This window comes from Artibeus jamaicensis, unplaced genomic scaffold, assembly GCF_021234435.1.
Source record: "Artibeus jamaicensis isolate MK-2021 breed Jamaican fruit bat unplaced genomic scaffold, CSHL_Jam_final contig_797, whole genome shotgun sequence".
Taxonomy (NCBI): Eukaryota; Metazoa; Chordata; class Mammalia; order Chiroptera; family Phyllostomidae; genus Artibeus; species Artibeus jamaicensis.
In genome coordinates this window covers 18,659,346-18,683,749 of record NW_026521977.1, presented here as the reverse complement: position 1 = coordinate 18,683,749, position 24,404 = coordinate 18,659,346, and the positions used below count along the sequence as shown (strand labels likewise).

The 24,404-nt window shown below is 40.3% G+C and overlaps 1 protein-coding gene across 1 annotated transcript in view; it reads left to right on the top strand.

Moving 5' to 3' along the window:
* The window catches only part of CCDC73 (coiled-coil domain containing 73), a 310,502-nt gene that overhangs the window by 21,717 nt on the left and 264,381 nt on the right, over positions 1 to 24,404 (top strand). Inside the window, exon 3 of the mRNA XM_053672983.1 lies at positions 21,503 to 21,608. The gene's annotated coding sequence lies outside the window, so the exon portion shown is untranslated. The remainder of the gene's footprint in view (positions 1 to 21,502; positions 21,609 to 24,404) is intronic.

Sequence of the window (24,404 nt, the reverse complement as noted above, 5' to 3'; positions counted from 1 at the left end):
TATCTATAACATTTCCATCCTCACTACTTAGGATAGAAAAAGCTCATCCTGTTTCTGAAAATAAATCTTGACAAACACCTATATTGGGTCTTTGAAGAAGTTGGTAACTTCAGTGACCATTTTGATCATTTATATGAAAGAATTTTTAGTAGCTTGTGCTATATTTGTCTATCTCACCTGAAGTGTTGTATTTCCTTTTTTCTACCCAACCACATGCTGTGTACCCCAGAGTCCTAACTCAAATTGCTCCTTCTTCACTGGACATAGTTTTCTAGGTCACCAAATTTCTTCTTTGACCACTGATGGCACTTATCAAGTACCTTACTATTTAGCCTTTCTTCCCCCTTGTGTAACTAGATACTATCTAATTATTTCACATACTCATCTTGATTATCTAACAAGATTGGAGAATTGTCCAGAGCAGGGAACACACTTTAACCTTTTGGATTTCTTTCAGTATTTGTGGTGTTGGGCACAAAGCAGATACCTTGATTTTCTTCATCAAAATACATAGTGCTGCCTTGGCTAGTGTGGCTCAGTGGATTGAGCACCCGCCTGTGAACCAAAGGGTCAGGATACATTCCGGGGTTGTGGGCCAGGCCCCCTGTGGAGGGGCACAAGAGAAGCAACCACACATTAATGTTTCTCTTCCTCTCTTTCTCTCTCCCTTCCCTTCTCTCTAAAAAATAAGTAAATAAAATCTTTTAAAAAATACACAGTGCTTTAAAATATATCAGCATCATACTTTTTAAAGTTGAATGGTTAGAAACCTCTAGTAAAAGAAATTCATGAAAATTATTTAAATCTCCAGCAAGTATCACAGTCAGTTTATGATATGAAACAAAATTTCTCCCGTCCCTTTCTGATTAATCTAGCATATTGCTGCATAGTCTGCAGCCTTTTTCTTTCTTTTAATTTTTTTTCTGTACTATAAAACTGCCACTAGCATGCACCTAAGTGGTAATTTTGGCAGGATTTTTTTTCACTTCTAATGCTTTAAAATTACTTTTGTTGATTATCTGAAATAAATGTGGCAAGTCATTGTTATGTTTTGCATATGGGGAAACTTCACATAATCGGTATTTGTCTAAGCCAGTCAAGAGGTAGGAAACAGAACAAGAAGTTTGTTTTTTGAACCTGTTCTGGTGCAATCCTAAATTTAAAAAAAATTATAAACAGAACAAAACAAATAATTTAAAAAAAATCAACACTTCTGGTTTCTCTAGCAATGTAAACCAATGATGAGGAAAAATCTTTTGGAGTTTTAAAAAAATGTGTTATTAAGGTGGTAATCTGCATCTTTTCACTATTAAAACACTGAAAGTGTAATTTTAAATTTCTACTTCAAATGTTGACTAATCACATTTCAGTCTCATCTTAACAAGGGTTCACCCTACCAAAAATTGTTATAGTAAGACTATTTGTGCTTAGGAACTTATCCCTCTCATTTCATTTTAATTGTTTTGGGGGGTGCACTGCCAAGTGATAGGGGAGGAGGGCACTAAAAAGAAAAGGAAATTACAACTTATTTTCTGGAAAGGATCTAATACATGATTGATAAATTTGTGTGAATTTGTTAGTAAGTTACCTTTTCTAGGATTCTTCCATTATAATCTTTTTTTTGGTTTTCTTTTATTTATTTATTTTTTATTGATTATGCCATTACAGTTGTTCTATTCCCCCCTTCATTCCCCGCCACCCTATCCCCCCATCCCCACCATTACCCCCCTTTAGTTTATGACCATGTGTCTCAAGTTCTTTAGATTCTATATTTCCCCTACTATTCTTGCCCCCCCAACTATTTTCTGTGTACTGTCTGTGCTACTTATTTTCTGTGCCTTCTCCCCCCTTCTCCTCCTCCCACTCCCCTGTTGCTAACCCTCCTTGAGATCTTCATTTCTATGTTTCCACTCCTGATCTAGCTGTCCTTTTAGTTTGCTTTTGCTTTAGGTGTGGTCGTTAATAACTGTGAGTTTGCTGTCCTTTCACTGTTCATGTTTTTTTAAACTTCTTTTTCTTAGATAAGTCCCTTTAACATTTCATGAAATAAGGGCTTGGTGATGATGAACTCCTTGAATTTGATCTTATCTGAGAAGCACCTTATCTGTCCTTCCATTCTAAATGAAAGTTTTGCTGGATAGAGCAATCTTGGTTGTAGGTCTTTGGATTTCATGACTTGGAATACCTCTTTCCAGCCCCTTCCTGCCTGTAAGGTCTCTTTTGAGAAATCAGCTGACAGTCTGATGGGAACTCCTTTGTTGGTGACTGTCCTCTTATCTCTTGCTGCTTCTAGGATTCTCTCCTTCATTTGAATCTTGGCTAATGTAATTATGATGTGCCTTGGTGTGTTCCTTCTTGGGTCCAAGTTCTTTGGGACTCTCTGAGCTTCCTGGATTTCCTGGAAGTCTATTTCCTTTGCCAGATTGGGGAAGTTCTCCTTTATTATTTGTTCAAATAAGTTTTCCACTGGTGGCTGTGCCTTTCCCCCTTCTGGTACCCGTATAATTCGGATGTTGGAGCATTTAAAGATGTCCTGGAGGTTCCTAAGACTCTCCTCATTTTTTTTTGAATTCTTGCTTCTTGACTCTTTTCTGTTTGGCCATTATTTGCTTTCTTCTGGTCCACTCCATTGATTTGAGTCCCAGTTCCCTTTTCATCGCTATTGTTTTCCTGTGCAATTCCATTCATTTCAATTAGTTTCGCCTTCATATGTTTGTCTAATTTGTGGCTATAATCAACCAGTTCTGTGAGGATCCTGATCACCAGTGTTTTAAACTGTGTGTCTGAGAGTTTTGCTATTTCTTCATCGTTTAGATCTATGGGCTCTGGGGCTTTGAGATATTCTTGCGACATTTTTGGTCTGTTCGAGCCCTTTAAGTGTGAGAAGCGGCGCCTTGGACTCCTAGGTTGCTGGGTTGTGATGCTGTATGTGGGGGCGTGGTCAGAGCGGGGAAATGGCGGCCCCCTCTGCTGTTTTGTGCCGCTGGGTGAGGAGCAGCGCCTTAGGTGGTTCACCTGGGCCGGGCCACTCAGAGTTGCTGGGTTATGATGCTGTGTGTGGAGGTGGGGTCAGAGCAGGGAAATGGCAGCGCCCTCCACTGCCGCTTGCCGCGGGGATCCGCCCGGCCCCGGTCCAACCGCCCACTCCCTTGCCTGTCCGCCTGTCTGCGCGACCACAGTCAACACGCAGCACCGCTCCCTGCTGTCTCCCCCCGCAGTCGCTCGCCTGGTCGCTCGCTCGGTCGCTCACTAGGTCCAACCCTGCACCTGGATTCCGTGCATGTGGATTCCGCGCGCCTGAGTCTGTCCGACTGAGTTTTCCTATGCAACCGCGTTTCACCAGCGGCTGGTTTCGCCCGTTACCAGTCAGGCTGAAGAATTTGTTGTTAACGGACTTCCGAAAAGTTCAGTTTTCCGTGTTCTGGATGTGTTTTCTGTTGCTAATATTTAGTTGTCTCTAAACTTGGTTGTGTGAGAAGGCACGGCACATCCACCTATGCTTCCATCTTGGCGGAAGTCCGAGCCTTTTTTTTTAAAGATTTTGTTTATTTATTTTTAGAGGGGAAGGGAGAGGAAGGGAGGAACAAAGAGGAGGAGAGAAATATAAATGTGTGGTTGCCTCTCACACGCCCCACTACTGGGGAACTGGCCTGTAACCCAGGCATGTGCCCTGACTGGGAATCAAACCAGCAACCCTTTGGCTCACAGGCCGGTACTCAGTCCACTGAACCATACCAGCCAGGGCAGGAAGCCTTGATATAACGCAGCCTTGTGGCTGACCCTTTAACATGATTGACTATTATAGGGGAAATATTTTATAATTTCTTTTTCTCTCTTTAATTTTTGGGGTTTTTAATTTGGACTATTTCAAAGTCTTAAAAGATTAAGTATACACCATACTGAAATTATCCTCTTCTGTCCTTTAAAAAGAAGATTTTTCTTAGAGGCAATTTACATTATTTGATATAGATTAATGTCCATTCAAATGAGTATATTTCAACAGGTCTGAATTCATCTGCACATAATTTAATGTAAAAAAATTTGGACTTTTATATCCTTACAGTGGCCTTTTAGGCTACCAAAGACCCTGGGTATATAAGGACTTCAAATATACTCTAACAGTTACATTCTAAAAAGCTTTTCTTTTTTACTGATAATGGCTTCTACCACTATGTGCTTTTTTTAAAAAAGAATTTATTCATTTATTTTTAGAGGGGAAGGGAAGGAGAGAGAGAGAGAGAAATATCAATGTATGGTTGCCTCTTATGTGTCCCCTGCTGGGAACTGGCCTGCAACCCAGGCATGTGCCCTGACTGGGAATCAAACCGTGATCGTCTGGTTTGCAGGCCTGCGCTCAATCCACTGAGCTACACCAGCCAGGGATATGTGCTTTTTAAAAATACAGATTTTTGTCTGCCACACCACTTTTTGACTTTCTGCTTCTGAGAATCTCCATCTTTTTTTTAAATTGTGGTAAAATATGCAATTCTTAATAATTTTTAAACATGTTCCACTGATAATTCAGAGAACCGCATTTAAAAATTGTTTTTAAATTTTAAATCTCCATCTTTTAAAAAATTGTGATAAATCTCCAGCCTTTTAAAAAAATTGTGGTAAAATATGCAATTCTTAATCATTTTTAAACACATTCCACTGATAATTCAGAGAACCACATTTTGAGAAATACACCTCCCAAAGTTTCCTTTTACCTGGTAGGGCTTTTTTCATAGGATGTAATTTCTAAGACAGCAAGAATTTTTGTCTTTTTACTACTGTATGTGTAGCCTTTAGTTTAAAAGTAGGTTCATATAGGCTTTCAACAATTTTTGTGAATGCCTTAAAAACTAAAATATATCAGGTGCAATAAGTATCAAGCAAAAAATGCATTCCACATATATAATTTCTATATTCATAATATATTTGATGTAATGGTATGCCCAATTTTTTTTTCCAAATCATAACACTGCTATTTGCTGAGGGCGGTGGGGTGGGTAGAGGTGGAAGAGGGGATGGGGGGATAAATGGCAATGGAAAAAATACCATAATTAAACTAAATACACATTTTTTAAAGGATAACACTTTTTTTTCACATTTTAAAAAATTTATTTAGTTATTTTTCAAGTACAGTTTTCTTTTGTCAATTTCTCCCATCCCAGCCCCCCCTCTGCCCCGTCTCCCCAACTCACCCCCCCCCACAGTCCTCATCCCTGTGTCTTTCATACTTGTTCTTCAAAATCCCTCCCCGTTTTTCCCCTTAAATTCCCTTCCCTCTCCCCTCTGGTCGCTGCCCACTTGTTCTCTATTTTAGTGTCTTTGTTTTTATTCTATTTGCTTGTTTATTTTGTTACTTAGCTTCCTGTTAAAGGTGAGATCATATGGTATTTGTCCTTCAATGCCTGGCCTATTTTACTCAGCATAATGCTTTCCAGTTCCATCCATGTTGTTGCAAAGGGTAGTAGCTCCTTCTTTCTCTCTGCTGCATAGAATTCCATTGTGTATACGTACCACAATTTTTTGATCCATTCATTTACTGATGGGCACCTAGGTTGCTTCCAACTCTTGGCTATTGTAAATTGTGCTGCTATGAACATTGTGGTGCATAGGTTCTTTGAAATTGATGTTTTAGGATTCTTGGGATATAATCCTAGCAGTGGAATTGCTGGGTCAAAAGGCAGGTCGAATTTTATTTTTCTGAGAAAATTCCATACTGTTTTCCATAATGGTTGTACCAGTCTGCAATCCCACCAACAGTGAACTAAGGACCCCTTTTCCCCACAAACTCTCGAATACATGTTGTTTGTTGCTTTCTTTATGATAGCCATCCTGACTGGTGTAAAGTGGTATCTCATTGTGGTTTTAATTCGCATCTCTCTGATAGCTAACGATATTGAGCACCTCTTCATGTGTCTCTGGATATTCTGTATGTCCTCTTTGGAGAAGTGTCTGTTCAAGTCCTTTTCCCATTTTTTAATTGGGTTCGATGTCTTCCTAGAGTGGAGTCGTGTAAGTTCTTTGTATATTTTGGAGATTAAACCTTTGTCTGAGGTATCATTGGCAAATATGTTTTCCCATACAGTTGGTTGTCTTTTTAATTTAATACTGTTTTCTTTGGCCATGCAGAAGCTTTTTATTTTGATGAGATCCCATTTGTTTATTCTTTCCTGTATATTCCTTGCTCTAGGGGACATATCGGTAAAAATGTTGCTGCGTGGAATATCTGAGATTTTCTTGCTGATGTTCTCCTCTAGGACTTTAATGGTGTCACGGCTTATATTTAAGTCTTTTATCCACCTTGAATTTATTTTGGTGTATGGTGTAAGTTGGTGCTCAATAAAGGATAACACTTTTAATGTTAACTTCTGTACAATTATACTTGTATATTTTAATCATAAAAACTAAAGAATAGCCCAGGCCAAGTAGGTCAATTGTTTAAGAGTGTCATCCCGATATACCAAGGTTGTAGGTTCCTTCCCTGGTCAAGGCACATACAAGAAGCAACCAATGAATGCATAAATATGTGGAACAACAAACCAGTGTTTTTTCCCTCTCCCTCAAATCAATAAATAAAAAAAACTATTTGAGGACTCCCCGATTGCATCTGTACTCTAAATAGTTTATTAAAACTTCCTCCTCATTTATCCTGTTGCCACCTCTGTACCTCCACTTGGATGTTCAGTAGGCATCCCAAACTTGACATCTCCTGATCTCAACCCAACTCCTGATCTCCCACCTCTAAACCTGCTCCACATAAACTTTCTCCAGATCAGTTAATAGCAACTCCATCTCTTTAAGTAGCTCAGGACAAAAATCTTGAAATCATCTTTGACTGTTTTCTTTCTCTCATACCCTACACCCAATTCATGAGGAAATCTGTTGGCTACTGACTTTGTTTTTAAGATGTATCCAGAATCTTCCCTGGCTGGTGTGGCTCAGGGGATTGAGTACCAGCCTGTGAACCAACAGGTTGTCACTTTGATTCCCAGTCGGGGTGCATACATGGGCTGCAGGCCAGGTCCCCAGTCGGAGTGTGAGAGGCAAACAATGGATGTTTCTCTCCCTCTTTTTCTTCTTCCCTTCCCCTCTCTCTAAAAATAAAAAAATTTTAAAGATTAAAGAGCCCTGGTTGGTGTAGCTCAGTGGATTGAGCTCGGACCTGCAAACTGAAGGATCATGGTTCAATTCCCAGTCAGGGCACATGCCTGGGTTGCAGGCCAGTTCCCAGCAGGGGACACACGAGAGGCAACCATACATTGATATTTCTCTCCCTCTCTTCTTCCCTTGCCCTCCAAAGATAAATAGATAAAATCTTTAAAAAAAAAGATTAAAGAGCTGGAATTTTATCAGTCCCCTCTCCTCTGACCTCCGTATAAGGAAGAGGGGCTGGTGCTGGCAGTTGAATCTGTTCCTAATGGTCAGTGATTTATTTGATCAGTCTTGCCTATATAGTGAAGCCTCCATAAAAATCCAAAAGGATGGGGTTCAGAGAGCTTCCAGGTTGGTGAAAACCTAAAGATTCAGGGAGAGTGGTGAGCCTGGAGAGAGCCCTCTGCCCTCTGCCTCTTCCATCATCATTGCCCTATGCATCTTATATACTCTTATAATAAACCAGTAATTTTAAAGATTTTATTTTTATTTATTTAGCCAAAAAGAGAGGGAGAGAAACATTGATGTGTGAGAGATATATCTATCGGTTGCCTCTCACATGCCCCCATCTGGGGACCTGGCCTGCTACCCAGGCATGGGTCCAGACTGGGAATAAAACCGATGACCTTTTGGTTTGCAGGCTGGCACTCAATCCCCTGAGCTACATCAGCCAGGTTAAACCAGTAATTTTGTAAATAAAGTGTTTCTCTGACTTCCGTGAGCCATCCTACCAAATGAGTAGAACCCAAGGAAGTAGTGATCGGAACGTTCGATTTGAAGCCAAGTTAAACAAAAGTTGTAGGTAACTACTTGCAATTGACATTTGAAGTGGAGGCAGCCTTGTGAGACTAATCCCTTACTTACCCTGTAACCCAAGGAGGGTGCTCTTGGAACGTTCAAACTATAGCCTATTGGTCAGAAATATGGGCGATAAGCTGGGCTTGTGACTGGCATCTAAAGTGGTGGTGAAGGGTAATCATGTGGGAATGAGCCTTTGCCCTGTGGAAATGGTGCTCCCTCTGGTTAGTGTCAGAATTGAGTTGTACTGTAGGATGCTCAGCTGGTGCTGGAGAATTGCTTACTTGATGGTGTGTGAAAGCCCCCCATACACATTGGAATTGGGTGCAGAATCTTTTTGACAGAGTAAGTATTCAATGAATATTGGATGATTTAAGGAATGAAGAGTAGATTCTTTCCTCTTTGCTACTGGGTTCTCTTATTTACATGACAGAATTGTCCCATAGGCTCCTCCAATATTTACCTAAAAATAGGGGAAAGGGATCCTCCTCGGATCTCCACATAATACATTGTTGTGTTGTTGAGCACCTTCTCTCCAGTCTTTAAGCGGAAGAGTTTATTGGTGTGACCTAGGTCTATAATCTAGCATCCCAAGAGTTTATTTTTTGTGTGTGGTGAAATCTTTGTACTAGCCTCGGTTTCTCACCTTTTAATTTTATATACATTGTGTGACCTTATTCATTGTCTTTCCTATTGCAACTTCCTAGGAGGGAAAATTCCGCATCACCTGCTGGCTCATGCTTGGTGTGGGTGTGCTCGTCTTGAGCCTTCTAATTTCCATGGCTTTCAGCAGCCTTTTAAAGACCTTAAAGTCTTGTGACCTGTTCTTTCTGCCACTCTTTATTCCTTTGAACAAGGGGTCGACAGTTGTATTCTGCCAAGATCTTTTCTGTTCACTTACCATACTGTGGACGAACAAGGGCCCACATACTAAACCTGACAAACTCAGGGCCCACCTGCATGGTGGGCCTCACAAATTTAGAGACCAAATGCAACCATATAGGATGGTCTCAACGTAAACATTTCTAACTAGAAGTGGTTAGTAACATCCTACTGTAGCTTCCTTGACAAAGGTCAGTCTTTACCTTAAGTGACCCTGACTTTTGTCCTTTTGCATCGAAGATAGCATCACTTTGAAATGTCAGAGTAATTTCCTTTTCCAGATCCTCAGGGCACATCCACTGCACCAGAGCACCAGACCTCAGAACCACTCCTGTTACTTGTTTCACAACGTCTCTGTGTGCTGTAAATGTTAATTATTAATTATCCTGTACCCACCACTGTAAGACTAGTATGTGTTTCTCCATTTTACTTTAAAGCGCTCCCAGTTTTGCTTTATCCTGCCTCCAAAATGGGTTTCCTGTAAACCTCTTTATATCTCCTCCTTTGATTTTAGTGTGTGAAGTATTGGCAAAACTGGCATTCTTCAGAGCATTTTCTCAATTCATTGGAATTTTGCTTCCTGGCTGTTATTGTCAGTTTGGCACAAATATACTGATAAAAATTATCTACAGGCTTGGACATTTCTTATGTCCATTTACTTGGCACAGTTGGCTGGCTTGCAAAGAAGCCCACCCAGGACCACCCTGTGGAGCCAGACCTGGTACTAGGCCCATTGTGCCCAATTGGCCCCCCACTTTGTATCAGGTGAACTTGAGTTTTTCTTGGAATTCTGGACCTTGTTGTTTTAAGTAGGAGGCCTTGACTTTATTTGAGCTGTTTTTGTTCTTAAACAAACAAGCAAACAAAATCCTTGAGTTGGTTGGACATCATTCCACAAACTTGATTCCAAGTCATGGTACCTGCATGGGTTACAGGTTCAGTCCCTGGTTGGGGCACATGAGGAAAATCAATGTTTCTCTCCTTCTCTTTCTCCCTCTCTTCCCCTCTCTCCCTAAAAAAAAAATCCTTGAGGTGGCACCGAACATTAAGAGTTGGATAACCTGGGCCAGGGATATGGGTTGAGATAACTCAGGAACAGGAAAAGAAAAATGGGTGGCTGGTTTTTAATTTTCGATTTCATTTGGAAGTGCTAACTGAGAGTCTGACCAAAACCTTTTGCTAGATAAGGAGAGTCTGAACTCATTGGGTTCCAAAGCTCAGGAGCACTTACTCTCTCCAGCTTGAATCTTGGGTATTCTTAGGTGACTAAGATTTTATGTGGAGGTGTCGGAGGTTACTCCTCAAGATAAGCAGGACCCCCGAGAAAATTCCAGTGCAACTGTAATTAAATAATGGACTCTCTGGGGCTGGTTACCTAGTGCTCCGAGTACTCATGGTTGTACTAGACAGTCTGGGAGAGAAACTGAGACACATAAGAGGGTTGGAGAGACTCGGGAGATGACAGCCTTTTAGTGCTCAACCCATAGGGAGCACACTTTAACCCACCACTCATTATCCCTAGAAATTCACACAGACTCTGCAGATATCAAAAGAAAACTAAAATTAACGTGGGAAATCATACCTCCAAGGCTAACAAGCTTCCAGTTGCTGATCCCCATTAATACTCCTGTATATGCATAGTTTGTAAGGAGACTTCACTTGCAAGCACTTACAGAAATGGGAAGATTCAAGTAAAAGTGATATCCGATGATGTTCAACATGGTCAAAGTGAACTCTTTTTATACCTAAGTTATTTATTTATTTAGTTAGTGCACAACAGAAAAAAAGTTGGTCCTAAAATCAAACTATTAACAGTATTTTGTCTCTACCTAGTATTCACCAATATCATTTAAGATCTGACTCACTAGCTAAAATTAAGTCCATTCTACAAGGTTACTTGAAAAGGGGCCCCTGTATTCTCCTATCCCTTCAGCAAAGAAACCCAATGGGAAAATATGGACATTTGTACAGGATCTCACAGCTATAAATAAAGACATCCTGTGGTTCCAAACCCAGGTACCCTACTATCAGCTATTCTTGTGGACTAACAATTTTTCAGTGATCAATTTATGTAGTGCCTTTTTCAGCATTGCTGAAAAAAAAAAAGACAGGAAATACCTCTTTATTTTCAGCTGGGAAGACCAAGTTTACTCGGACTGTAATGTTCCAGGGATATATAAAGAGTCCTACCTATTTCTCTCAGATTCTAAAAGCTAATTTGAATAATACTGAATTTCCCAGAGATTCCACTCTAATCCAAAGTGTGGATGATTTACCTTCATGCTCTAGGACAGATGAGACTCCAAAGAGGAGACAGTTTGCCTGTTGTAACAGCTAGCTGTAAAGGGACGTAGGCTATTAAAGGGCAAGCTTCAACTCCATTTTACCCCAAGTAAAATGTCTTAGTCACCTAATATCTAAAGATAACTTGCTAATTAACCCAGAAAGACTTAGAGGGGTCTTATCCTTTCCTCTTCCCAAAACAAACAAACTAAAAACAACTCAGAGGGTTCCTGGATCAGACTGGATACTGTCACAATTTGGTTCCAGATTTTTCATTACAGGTCCAGCCTCTATATGTCTTATTAAAATCAAATCAAACTGATTCAATTCCGTGGAACCCTGAAGGGAAACAAACTGAAGAAACTCACAGGAAATATTACCTAAAGCTCCTGTTCTGGTATACCTCCATTATAAATGTTCTTTTCATAAATAAAAATAAAAAGTGCTTTAGGAGTTTTAACTAAAAAATATGGAGATCATCACAGACTTATAGAATGTTATAGTCAGCAATTAGACTCAGTAGCTAAAGGGCTCTCTCCTTGCGCGACAGCCATGTTATGCAAGCAAACAGAAGAACGGTTATGGACTCTTTTTTATTTATGGTTTTCATTCTGTTGACAATCCAATGAACTCTTATCACTTAACACTGTCAGATGACTGGCTGCTTATGAAGTACTTTTGTTTTCTGTGCCTAATATAACTTGGACTTGATAACAGTCTAGTAGATGTCCTGTTTGTCCAATATATAACCCTGGAAAAATCACATCATGGGTTCCAAGAACATTTCCCATTTCCTTGAGGCCCATTTGAGGTATGGTAATTGATTTTATCCAAATTCTATCATCTCAAGGATACAAATATGTGTTATGATTTGTATGTTTTTTTACTAGGTTGGGGCATTCCTTTGCAGGAAAACAACAGCTTTGAACAGATATTTCTCCAAGGAGGACATACAGAGAGCCCAGAAACATATGAAAAGATGCTCAGCATCACTAGCTATCAGAGACATGCGAATTAAAACCACAGTGAGATACCACCTCACACCAATCAGAATGGCTATCATAACCAAATCGACAAACAAGTTTTGGAGAGGATGTGGAGAAAAGGGAACCCTAGTGCACTGTTGGTGGGAATGCAGACTGATGTCGCCACTGTCGAAAATAGTATGGAATTTCCTCAGAAAACTAAAAGTGGAACTGCCTTTTTGGCGCAGCAATTCCATTGCTGGGATTATATCCTAAGAGCCCTGAAACATCAATTCAAAAGAACCTGTGCACCCCAATGTTCATAGCAGCACAATTTATAATAGCCAGGTGCTAGAAGCAACGTAAGTGCCCATTAGTAAATGAATGGATCAAAAAACTATGGCACATTTACACAATGGAATACTACACAGCAGAGAGAAAGAAGGAGTTCCTTCCCTTTGTGACAACATGGACAGAACTGGAGAGCATTATGCTAAGTGAAATAAGCCAGACAGTGAGGAACAAATACCATATGATCTCACCTTTAATTGGAACAGAATCAACAATAGAAAAAAGCAAACAAAATATAACCAGAGACATTGAAATTAAGAACAATCTAACAATATAACCAGACGGGAGGTGGGAGGGGACAATAGGGGGAAGGGTTTTTAGGAACTACTATAAAGGACACATGGACAGAACCAAGGGGGAGGGTGAAAGCAAGGGAGGGAGGTGGATTTGGCTGGGGTGGGGGGGGAGTTGTGGGGGGGAAATGCAGACAACTGTAATTGAATAACAATAAAATTAAAAAATTTTAAAATATTTTTTATTTATTTTTAGAGAGAGGGGAAGGGAAGGAGAAAGAGTGGGAGAGAAACATCAATGTGTGGTTGCGTCTCATGTTTCCCCCTGTGGGGACATGCTTACAACCCAGGCATGTGCCCCGACTGGGAATCGAACTGGCAACCCTTTGCTTCACAGGCCCATGCTCAATCCACTGAGCTACACCAGCCAGGGCTAAAATAACTTTTTTAAAAAACAGCCTTAACAGCAGGTAAATTGTTATTGAAAAAAAAATTCCCAATTGGGTAATTCCCTCTGAGTTATATAGTGACTAAGAGACTCATTTCACTGGGAAAATAATGCAATCTAGCCTATTCTTTAGCATTTAAAAAATTTCCACCCAAGCATGTGTTTATTAATTTTTAGAGAGAGAGGAAGGGAGAGAGAGAAAGAAACATCGATGTGAAAGAGAACTATTGACCAGTTGCCTCCCATGAAAGTCCCAACTGGGGATTGAACCCACAACCCTAGGTATGGGCCCTGATCAGGAGAGGAATCTGCAACCTTTTGATGTATAGGATGATGCTCCAACCAACTGAGCCACCTGGCCAGGGCTATTCTATTACATTTTTTGTTGTGCTTATTACCACCAGTCTTCTGGGTTGATGTAACATACAAGTGGTACAATTAAAACTCAACTAAGTAAAATTTCAGAAGCTTTTAATCTCCACTGGCCAAAGGCCCTCTCTGTAGTGTTCCTCAACCTGAGGTCTCTGTTTGAGATAGCCTAACTGATATGAATTCAGTAAAGTAGCTGGATTCAAAATAAATATTCAGCAGTATTTATGCACCAATCATGAACTATCAGGAAGAGAAACTAAGAAAGTAATCCCATTTACAAATGCATAAAAAAAAACCTCCCTAGGGATAAATTTAACTAAGGAGATAAAAGAACTGTACATGGAAAATTGTAAGTAACTCAAGAAATTGAAGAAGATACAAGTAAACGGAAGCACATCCCATGGTCATGGATAGGAATAAGTAACATCATTAAAATGGCTGTACTAACCCTGACCAGTGTGACTTGGTTGAGCATCATTCTGCAAAGTGAAATGTCACCAGTTTGATTTGGGTCAGGGCACATGACTGGGTTGTGGATTCAGTTCCTGGTCATATCTTATATGAGAAACAGCTAATCAATGTTTCTCTCTCACATCAGTGTTTCTCACCCTCTCTTTCTCATTCCCTTCCCCTCTCTCTAAAAATGAATAAATAAAATCTTTAAAATGAATAAATAAAATGACCATACTACCCAAAGAAATCTAGAGATTTCATGCAATTTGTGTCAAAATACCAATGGCGTTTTTCACAGAACTGGGACAAATAATCCAAAAATTTATTTGGAACAACAAAGTACCATCAGATAGCCATAGCAATCTGGAGAAAAAAACAAAGTAGGTGGAACCTGGCTGGTGTAGCTCAGTGGATTGAGTGCGGGCCTGCGAACCAGACAATTGCGGTTCGATTCCCAGTCAGGGCACAAACCTGGGTTGCAGGCCAGTTCCCAGCAGGAGACGCACGAAAGGCAACCATACATTGATGTTTCTCCTCCTTTCTCCTTCCCTTCTCCTCTAAAGATAAATAAATAAAAATTTAAAAAATTAAAAAAAAAACCAAAGTAGGTGGTATCCTGCTAACCAACTATACTACAAAGTTTTAGTAATGAATACTGAAAACAGTATGGTATTGGCATAAAAAATGGACACATAGATCAATAGAACAGAATAGAGAGCCCAGAAATAAACCCACACCTGTATGGTCAATTAATATATGACAGAGGAGGCAAGAACATACAGTGAGGAAAAGACAAGTCTATTCAATAAGTGCTGTTGGGAAAATTGGGCACATTCATGCAAAAAATAAAATTAGACTACCTTCTTGCACCATATACAAGAATAAACTAAAGACATATTAAAGACTTAAATGTAAGGCTTGAAACCATAAAGCTCCTAAAAGAAAACATAAGTTGTAAAAATCTCTTAACATTTTTTTTCTGATATATTTCCTTGGGCAATGGAAACAAGAAAAAAGGAACAAATGGGACTACATCAAACTAAAAAGTGTTGGCTCAGCCAAGAATATCATCAACAAATGAAAAGACAACCTGCTGAATGGGAGACCGTATTCACCAATGATACTACTGTCAATAAGGGTTAATATCCAAAGTTTATGAAGAAGTCATACAACTGAATACCAAAAAAGCAATCCAATTAAGAAATGGACAGAGGACCTGAATGGACACTTCAAAGAGGACTTACAGATGGCCAGTAGACATAAGAAAAGATGTTCTACATCACTAGTCATCAGAGAAATGCAAATTAAAACTACGGTGAGATATCACCTCACACCTGTCTATCGTCAGTAAATCAACACACAACAAGTGTTGGTGAGGATGTGGAGAAAAGGGAACCCTCTAGCACTGTAGGAGGGAGTGCACATTTGTGCAGTCACTGTGGAAAACATTATGCCTTTTCTTCAAAAAGTTAAAAATGGAACTACTTTATGAGCCGATGATTCCACTTCTGGGACTACATTAAAAGAAACCCAAAACACTAATTCAAAAAAGTGTATGCACCCCTATGTTCGCTGCAGTGCTATTTACAATAGCCAAGATTTGGAAGCCACCATCACTAGGTGAGTGGATGTAGAAGCTGCGGTACAACCCTAGCCGTGTGGCTCAGTTGGTTGGGACATTGTCCCATAAGCCAAAAGGCTGCAGGTTGGATTCCTAGTCAGGGCATATGCCTAGGTTGCAGGTTTGTTCCTGGTTGGAGTGCAAATGAGAGGCAACTGATTGTAATTTCTCTTTCACATTGATGATTCTCTGCCTCCCTTCCCCTCTCTCCAAAATAAACATCCTTAGGTGAGGATTTTTTTAAAAAAGTGGTACATTTATACAATTCAGCCATATAAAAGAAGGAAGTCTACCTTTTGGGACAGCAGAGATGGACCTGGAGAGTAATATGCTAAGGGAAATAAGCCAGTCAGAGAAAGACAAATACCATATGATTTCACTTATATGTGGAATCTAATGAACAAAATAAATAAATGAACAAAATATAAAGACTCATAGATATAGAGAACAGACTTCGTATCAGAGGCTGTCAGAGGGGAGGGGGTATTAGGAGGCTGGGTGTAAAAAGATGAAGGGATTCAGCAAATAAAACTCCTAAATACATGGAGCAGTGTGGTGATTACCAGAGGGAAAGCAGGGTGCGGGGCAGGTAGAAGAGGGTACAGGGGGATAATGGTGATGGAAAGAGATTTGACTTTGGGTAGTGAACACAAACTACAATATACAGATGATAATATTATAGAATTATATACTTGAAACCTGTATAATTGTACTAACCAGTATTACCCCAATAAATTCAATAAAAATTTTTTAATGACCCTTTGTAACTGCTGCTGCGGCACTGAAAATTTACTTACAAAACTCTTGCTGTCTTCCTGGCCTATGGAAATTTTTATATGGTAATTGTAATTTATACCATTGTTTTCTTACAGTCTTGGCCCAAATTAAACCTTGAAGTTACAGTTCCAATTGCCAATTAGCAGGAATCAGAGTAATAATGAGTGGCACTTGAATGCTTCAATAGGAAGTAGATGCACTATATTAAAATAATAATAATAATAATATCATAAGAGTAATTGAATCCATCTCATGCTCAAGTGTGAAAACCAAAGAAGTATATGGTGTACTATGAGTAAATGTCATTCTAGAAGCAAAATACAGAAAAATGAGACAGACAGCAAAACTTGGATCATGATGTGGTATACATTAGAAATGATCCATGACCCTTTGGTTTGCAGGCCAGCACTCAATCCATGAGCCATACCAACCAGTTCTGGGTTGTTTTTTGTTGTTCTTGTTTGTTTGTTTTTAATGAAGTCCCCTGAGATCTGACAGACTCCCATTTACCTGTCTTCCCTTTTGAGAAAAATTTGGCCCTGACTTCTATCCAAAGTTACAGTTTTGCCCCATCCCCAGTGGCAAACCAAAGCAAGACAGATGACAACAATAAGACTTCCTACAAATGAACTGTGGAAATGTATTATCCAGCCAAGGTGTATCCTTCAGATTAATTTATGACCCAAACAGGGAAGTATGGATAAATAAGGGCCCACATACTAAACCCAAGGAGCTCAGGGGAGGCCTGCATGGTGGCCTTACAAACTCAAGAGACCAAAAGCAACCACATAGGATGGTCTGAACATATAAATTCCTAACTAAAAGAAGTTCACAGCAGTTAGTAACATCCAAGGACTATAGCTTTCTTGAGAAAGGTTAGTCTTTACCTTAAGTGACCTTGTCTATTGTCTTTTTGCATCAAAGATAGCATCACTTTGAAATGTCAGAGCAGTCTCCTTTTCCAGATCCTCAGGGCACATCCTCTGTACCAGAGCACCAGACCTCAGAACCCCTCATGTTACCTTGTGCTCCGAATGCCATCTCTGTGCTGTAAATGTTAATCGTTAACTCTCTGTACCCACCAGTGTGAAAGATGTATTCGTCTCTGTTTTACTTTTTATCCAGTCCCAGAGATTTCTTCAGTTTGCTTTTTCCTACCCCCTTAATCTTCCACCAGTAGATTTCATGTAACCCTCTAAATTTATGCCTCTTCTTTTGAGAAGAAGAGGTATAAAATAATCTGCAAAATTATTCATTTTCTGGAGCATTTTCTCAATTTGTTGAGGCTTTGCTTCCTGGCAGTTGTTGCTAGTAACTCATAAAAGTTATATATAGGTTTGGATGTTTCTTATGTCAATAATACCAACATCCTGCTTTCTTTGGAATAGGAATTGCACATCATCTGGTGTCTTTCTTCGATCTTGTCTCATTCAACTTTGTGTAGCAGAATTTTTGTAAGTTCACAGTATTTAGCTCATACCTACTAATTGATGCAGAGCTTTTCTCTTGTTTTCCTTTTGCTTTTTCATTTCTAGTTTGTCAGGAGCCAGTTATAAATTGGTCCTTGGAAGTGCAAAGAGTATATAATTTAATAATTACCAGTAGGGTATATGCAAAAAAATTTCATCTCTTTTGCACTTGGAAATAAGCTCATTAAGTGATTTAAGGATGCAGCCAGATTTGGGGGTTGCTAAAATAAGTGATCAGTGAAGCTTCTACGTAGGATTTTGATGTAAGGTAAAACCTTGTGATAACTAAAAATATACCTGAGAATCCTTATGGGGAAGTGAAAAACTTCCCTTTTCCCCTCTTAGTTTTTTTGGCCTGATGAGTAACTGAAATGACATAAGACATATTAAGAGAACAAAATAAAGTTTTAATTCACACACACGGGAAATTTATATAAGCATAAAAATTTCAAAGACAGTAAGGCAGAATGAGGTATATGTATCATTCTGGACTAAGGAGAAGGAGTTAGGGGTCTGAGACTTGAAAGGGAAGCAGGGCAATTCACAGGGAGATGAAATGAGTTAACCATTAGTCAACAGTTGTTCACTAGGTCATCTTGAAACGATGAGAGGACTTTGTTCAAAGGGGCCTCGCTTGGTTCCTCCGTGTCTGTCACATCTAGTGCAGGTTAAACTATAGTTATTCTGTCATGATAGCTCCCTTCTTGGAGTAGGTCCTCTATCTAAATTCTATTAGGCAGTTAGGGGTAAGGGCATAGATTCTTCTTGGGTCTTTTCTTTCTTAAAAATAACCAGGTTAAACTTCTGGCCAAGATGGAGGTGTAGGTAGACACACTATGCCTCCTTGCACAACCAAAATAAGGAGAAGAAAAATTGAGAAACAAAATAAGAACCAGAACTGACAGAAAATTGAACCATATGGAAGTCAGACAGCCAAGGAGCTGAAATAGACACATTCATCCAGACCAGTAGGTGGGGTGGAGTCGGGAAGCCAAGCAGAGAGGGGTTGTGGCACAAGAAGCAGTGACACCGGGCTCACAAGGCACCTTGGGCGTGCAAGACAGCAGAGGGTGGACCCTGGGCACACAGTTTGCTGGGTGTGGGGTGGCAACCCAGCGAGGTGGCAATTGTGGAGCAAGGCACTATGTGCAGGGAGGCTGGCTAACCAGGCAGCAGTCCCACATTCCTGCGCAGATAACTGGGGAGCAAGACAGACTGCGCAACCCAGGGTCCCAGTGCTGGGAAATAAAGCCTCAAAACACCAATTGAAAATACTTGAGGGGGTTGAGGCATAGGGAGAGACTCCCAGCCTCACAGGAGAGTTCGTTGGAGAGACCCACAGGGTCCTAGAACATGCACAAGCCCACCCACCCAGGAACCAGCACCAGAAAGACCCAGTTTGCTTGTGAGAAGTGGCGGGAGGGACTGAGGTCTGACAGAGAGCAGAGCAAACGTCATTGGTCCCTCTTGGACCCCGCCGCCACATACAGCATCACAACCCAGCAACCGGGTTGCCCCACCCTGGTGAACACCTAAGTCTCTACCCTTCATATGTAACAGGTGTGAACAGACCAAAACATTATGGCTCAAACAGAAGAACAGATCAAAGCTCCAGAAATAATACAACTAAGCGACCAAGAGATAGCCAACCTATCAGATGCACAGTTCAAAGCACTGATGATCAGAATGCTCACAGAATTGGTTGAATTTGGTCACATATTAGATGAAAAAATGAAGGCTATGCTAAGTGAAATGAAGCAAAATGCACAGGGAACCAATAGTGATGGGAAGAAAACTGGGACTCAAATCAATGGAGTGGACCAGAAGGAAGAAAGAAACAACCAAACAGAAAAGAAGGAAGAAACAAGAATCCAAAAAAAAAATGAGGAGAGGTTTAGGAACCTCCAGGACATCTTTAAACATTCCAACATCCGAATTATAGGGGTACCGGAAGAGGAAGAACAACAAGTGGAAGAATTATTTGAACAAATAATAAAGGAGAACTTCCCCAATCTGGCAAAGGAAATAGACTTACAGGAAGTCTGGGAAGCTCAGGAAGTCCCAAAGAAGTTGAACCCAAGAAGGAACACACCAAGGCACATCATAATTACATAACCCAAGATAAAAATGAAGGAGAGAATTCTAGAAGCAGCAAGAGATAGGAGACAGTTACCTACAAAGGACTTCCCATCAGACTGTCAGCTGATTTCTCAAAAGAAATCCTGCAGGCCAGAAGGGGCTGGAAAGAAGTATTCCAAGTCATGAAAGGCAAGGACCTACATCCAAGACTGCTCTATCCAGTGAAGCTTTCATTTAGAATGGAAGGAGAAATAAAATGCTTCTCAGATAAGGTCAAATTCAAGGAGTTCATCATCACCAAGCCCTTATTTTATGAAATATTACAAGGACTTATCTAAGAAAAAAAGATAAAAAACATGTATAGTAAAATGACAGCAAACTCACAATTATTAACAACCATATCTTAAACAAAAACAAAAACAAACTAAGCAAACAATCAGCACAGAAACAGAACCACAGAAATGGAGATCACATGGAGGGTTATCAACAGGGGAGTGGGAGGAGGAGAAGGGGGAAAAGGTACAGAGAATAAGTAGCATAGACAGTAGGTAGACAATAGATGGGGGAGGGCAAGAATAGTATGGGAAATGTAAAAGCTAAAGAACTTAAGACACATGGATATGAACTAAAGGAGGGGAATGTGGGTGAGAGGGGGTGTGCAGGGTGGAGGGGAGTAAAGGGGGGAATGGGACAACTGTAACAGCATAATTAATAAAATATATTAAAAAATAACCAGCTTAAAATAATCAGTATCCCAAAGAGCCATATTTTAGGTTGGCAATCTCTGTTCCTTTTCACCCTTCAGGGGTACCCTCAACTGGTCACCACTTAGCAGTTCTTTTTTTTTCCCCCTCCCAAAATTGAAAGGGATTACCTAAAATATCAAGATACTGAAGACACCAAATTGTTATCACTGCTTGTGGGGGTCTTTCAAATTAGATTTTTTGGGTAATATTCCAGTGTTTCAAGGGAACCATTTTTAATAAGATTCAATGCCTAGTACCATAATTCTATTAGATCTTGATTATGGGATCTAATCATTTATCCATTCAAAAAAACTTTATTATTCTCTTTTTATGTGCCATGTACTGGAAGTGAATCCATGTTTTATGAGACCTGAAACTTACTACAAATTTGAAGGCCTCCTTTAAAAAAAAAAAGGAGGAGCCCCCTGGCTGGTATAGCTCAGTGGATTGAGCACAGGCCTGCAAACCAGAGTATCGCAGTTCATTTCCCAGTCAGGGCACATGTCTGGGTTGCAGACCCTTTCCCAGCAGGGAACACACAGGAGGCAACCATACATTGATATTTCTCTCCCTCTCTCCTTCCCTTCCCCTCTATAGATAAATAAATAAAAAATTTTAAAAAAGGAGGAGGAAGAAGAGGAGGAATAGGAGAATATGCAGAAATGTAAGTTCAAAATTAGGTACAGGCTTCTGTTTCCAGGAAGATAGAAGTACATTTCCCCCATTTCTTTTACTAAGTGCAAAAAAACCTCCTTACATACTATATATAAAACAAACGTAAGAAGACTCCGAAGGGTGGGGAAAGGAAGGCAGACTGGCGGAGCCTAGGGACCCAGGAATGACATGATCATTTCTCCTCATATTTTGCCTCATATATTCCAGAGTTAGAGCTGAAGAAGCCAGCAACTTGGATGCACCAATGGGTACAGACAAACGGGCCCCAACAAAAGCTTGCTCTCTCTAGACGGAGAAGCATGAAGACTTCAAGGTAAGAGATACCTTGCTCTGGTCCTGGCTCTGCCGTTAACAAATTGTGATGTTGTAGACACTCTGTCTCCTCCTTTTCTTTAACAGCCAATAGCTAAGTTCAGAATTATGATTACAAGTAGGGAGAGGAAAGGAGTTGTGTTTAAAGCAAAGTTTGCTTTTCATTGCTTAGAAGAGAAATAATTGCATGCTGGAGAACACTTAAAATTAAAGAATGCATTAAAAACTACAATCTGGAAGCAATCACTATTAACATTTGAGGCATTTAAAAAAATTTTTAAGAACAATTTTTATGTATTTGAGATCCTACTGTATGTAAAAGTTTGTATTTGCATATTTTTGCTTAATGCTAGAATATTATAAACCTTTCATAGCCCTGTCTGGTGTGGCTCAGTGGATTGAGCACCAGCCTGCCAACCAAGAAATCACTGGTTCAATTTCTAGTCAGGGTGTATGAGAGGAAACCAATTGATGTATCTCTCACACATCCATGTTTCTCTCCCTCTCTTTCTCCCTTCCCCTCTCTAAAAATAAATAAATAAAATATTTTTTTAAGGTTTCATAAACATTTTTAATATACATACTCTTACCACAAATATACCAATATTCACTTAACCATTGCATTATAAAATACATAGCTTTTTCCTAATTGAAATAATTAAAAGAAATCTTTAAGGCAACTCATATTTTGCCTTCTTGTGGCATTTAGATGCATGTTACTTTTAGTTTATGTTTCTCTGGGATATTAATTTGATAAGGCCCTTAGAACTAAAGGGTCTTTAGGCAGAGTATGAAACCAGGCATTCTTCCTTTGTTTTTGCATAAGGCCTTGGAACTGTCTGTAGTAGCAAGACATTAACTAATGGCATAAATATTAACTAGGGTAGCCTAATGAAGTAAATATCAAAAAAAGACTTATAAATTAGGACTTAGACAAATATGCTTTTATAACTGAGCAGATAGGGGCACGTGGCACCTCAGTGAATGACCCAACAATTAATGCTGGAAGGAACAGGTTTTTATCTACAACATTCCAACCTTGGGGGCTCTGCCAGCACTTCAGCTTGGAGCCCTTCCTTCTCATGAAACTCAGCACTTCCCTTGTTCCCCAAAAAGCTACATGCCCAAAACACTAAAAGTTCCCCATATTGTTAGCTGATCTTAATCTGGCTGCGTAGTCTCCTTCGGGATCTGGGGAACGTTGTCATTAGCCACTGTATATTGGTCCATGTCAGATCTGCTGTGATGTACTGGATCATGGTAGAGTCCAGAAAAGGTACAAGTCTCAAGGGTACAGATAGAGTCCAGGTTTGCAAAGCACCAGGTCAGCGTCTTGCAAGGGAGAGTCTCTGGTGCCAGCTAGAGCAGGCACGATCAAAGCAGCAGTGTGTCTCCTTCCTTACCACACCAGGCGGCACGGCAGGATCCTGACTACACACTACACAGCTGCTTGCTTGCTTCTCCCTCTCACATGGCTGCTGCCTCATTCCTCCCTCGTGGCTCTCCTCACTACTCACAACATGGCTTTCTTTCCCACTACTCCAGCTCTTAATCCAAAACCACGTAACACATTCTTATACACCAGATCTCATGGCTGGCTGAAGGGGACCCTTCTACACCCTTTCAAACAGCATGGCCAAATCCCCTTATGGCTACCTGCCCTTCGTTTAAATCCTGACCTGGACCCTCTTGAGTGACCTCATCTCCAACTCCTCCCACAATGAGCTACATTTGCCAGTTTTCTGAATAGTTTACATTCTCTCAGCTGCCATCCCCAGTCAGGGCAAGATTGATGCAATGATCACAGGGAAATGCCTCCCCTGGTTATGCTGTGAGTCAGGATACACACACACCCCTTGCCCCAAGGTGGTAGCACAGCTCTTTGCATGCCTTTGTTATGAAAAGTATCTTAAGTCATAATCATTTGCTTCTCCCATCCCCCAAGCCATGGTTTGTGGGGAATATTCTCTACATCCCATTGCAATTTGGAACTGACATTTTATTTCTTTTGTACATCTTGTTTTCTGGCTTATGTGTTACACAGCAGTGTGTGTGTGTGCATCCATTTAATGTGATTCTTCATAATTAAATAAACATTTATGACAAAGAACTTCCCTAATGTTAGGTAAGGACTTCCAAAGATCTACTCCTCCATAAAGCAGTGACATAACTGGCAATAATTGTTTAGCTAAACTTTCAGAGCTGTAGAATGTAACCAAGGCCTTACAACAACCCGAGGACTGTTTATTCAAGAAAAATGGCTGAATCTCAGAAGAGTGGTATTTGTGGTGTTCACATGGCTCTATTCCCATCCCACTTTCCCTAGCTCTGCAGTAGCCTCAACAACCACAGCAGTGTCTGTGAAATACAGCAGCCTAGCAGCTGCGGGATGGGACAGAACAGGTTGGGAGCACCTCAAAGAGTCCCTTTCCCTGAAAATTGTCACTAGTTGACCTGCATAGCTAATCTCCAAAAAGCCACATTCACGGGCTTATCTTTATTTGACCTGATTTACTCTCGGTGAGGCCAAGTGAGTTTTGTAATAGAGGCATTTTTAGAATTCTCTGGGATCCCAGAAAAAAAAAAGGCCATACTCTGGGGAAATACAGAAGGCTTCCCTGTGGATCTGTCTTAAAGTTGCGCATTAGCCCTGGCTGGTGTAGCTCAGTGGATTGAGCGCGGGCTGTGAACCAAGGGGTCACGGGTTTGATTCCCAGTCAGGGCACATGCCTGGCTTGCAGGCCAGGTCTCCAGTGGGGGCCATGTGGGAGGCAACCACACACTGATGTTTCTCTCC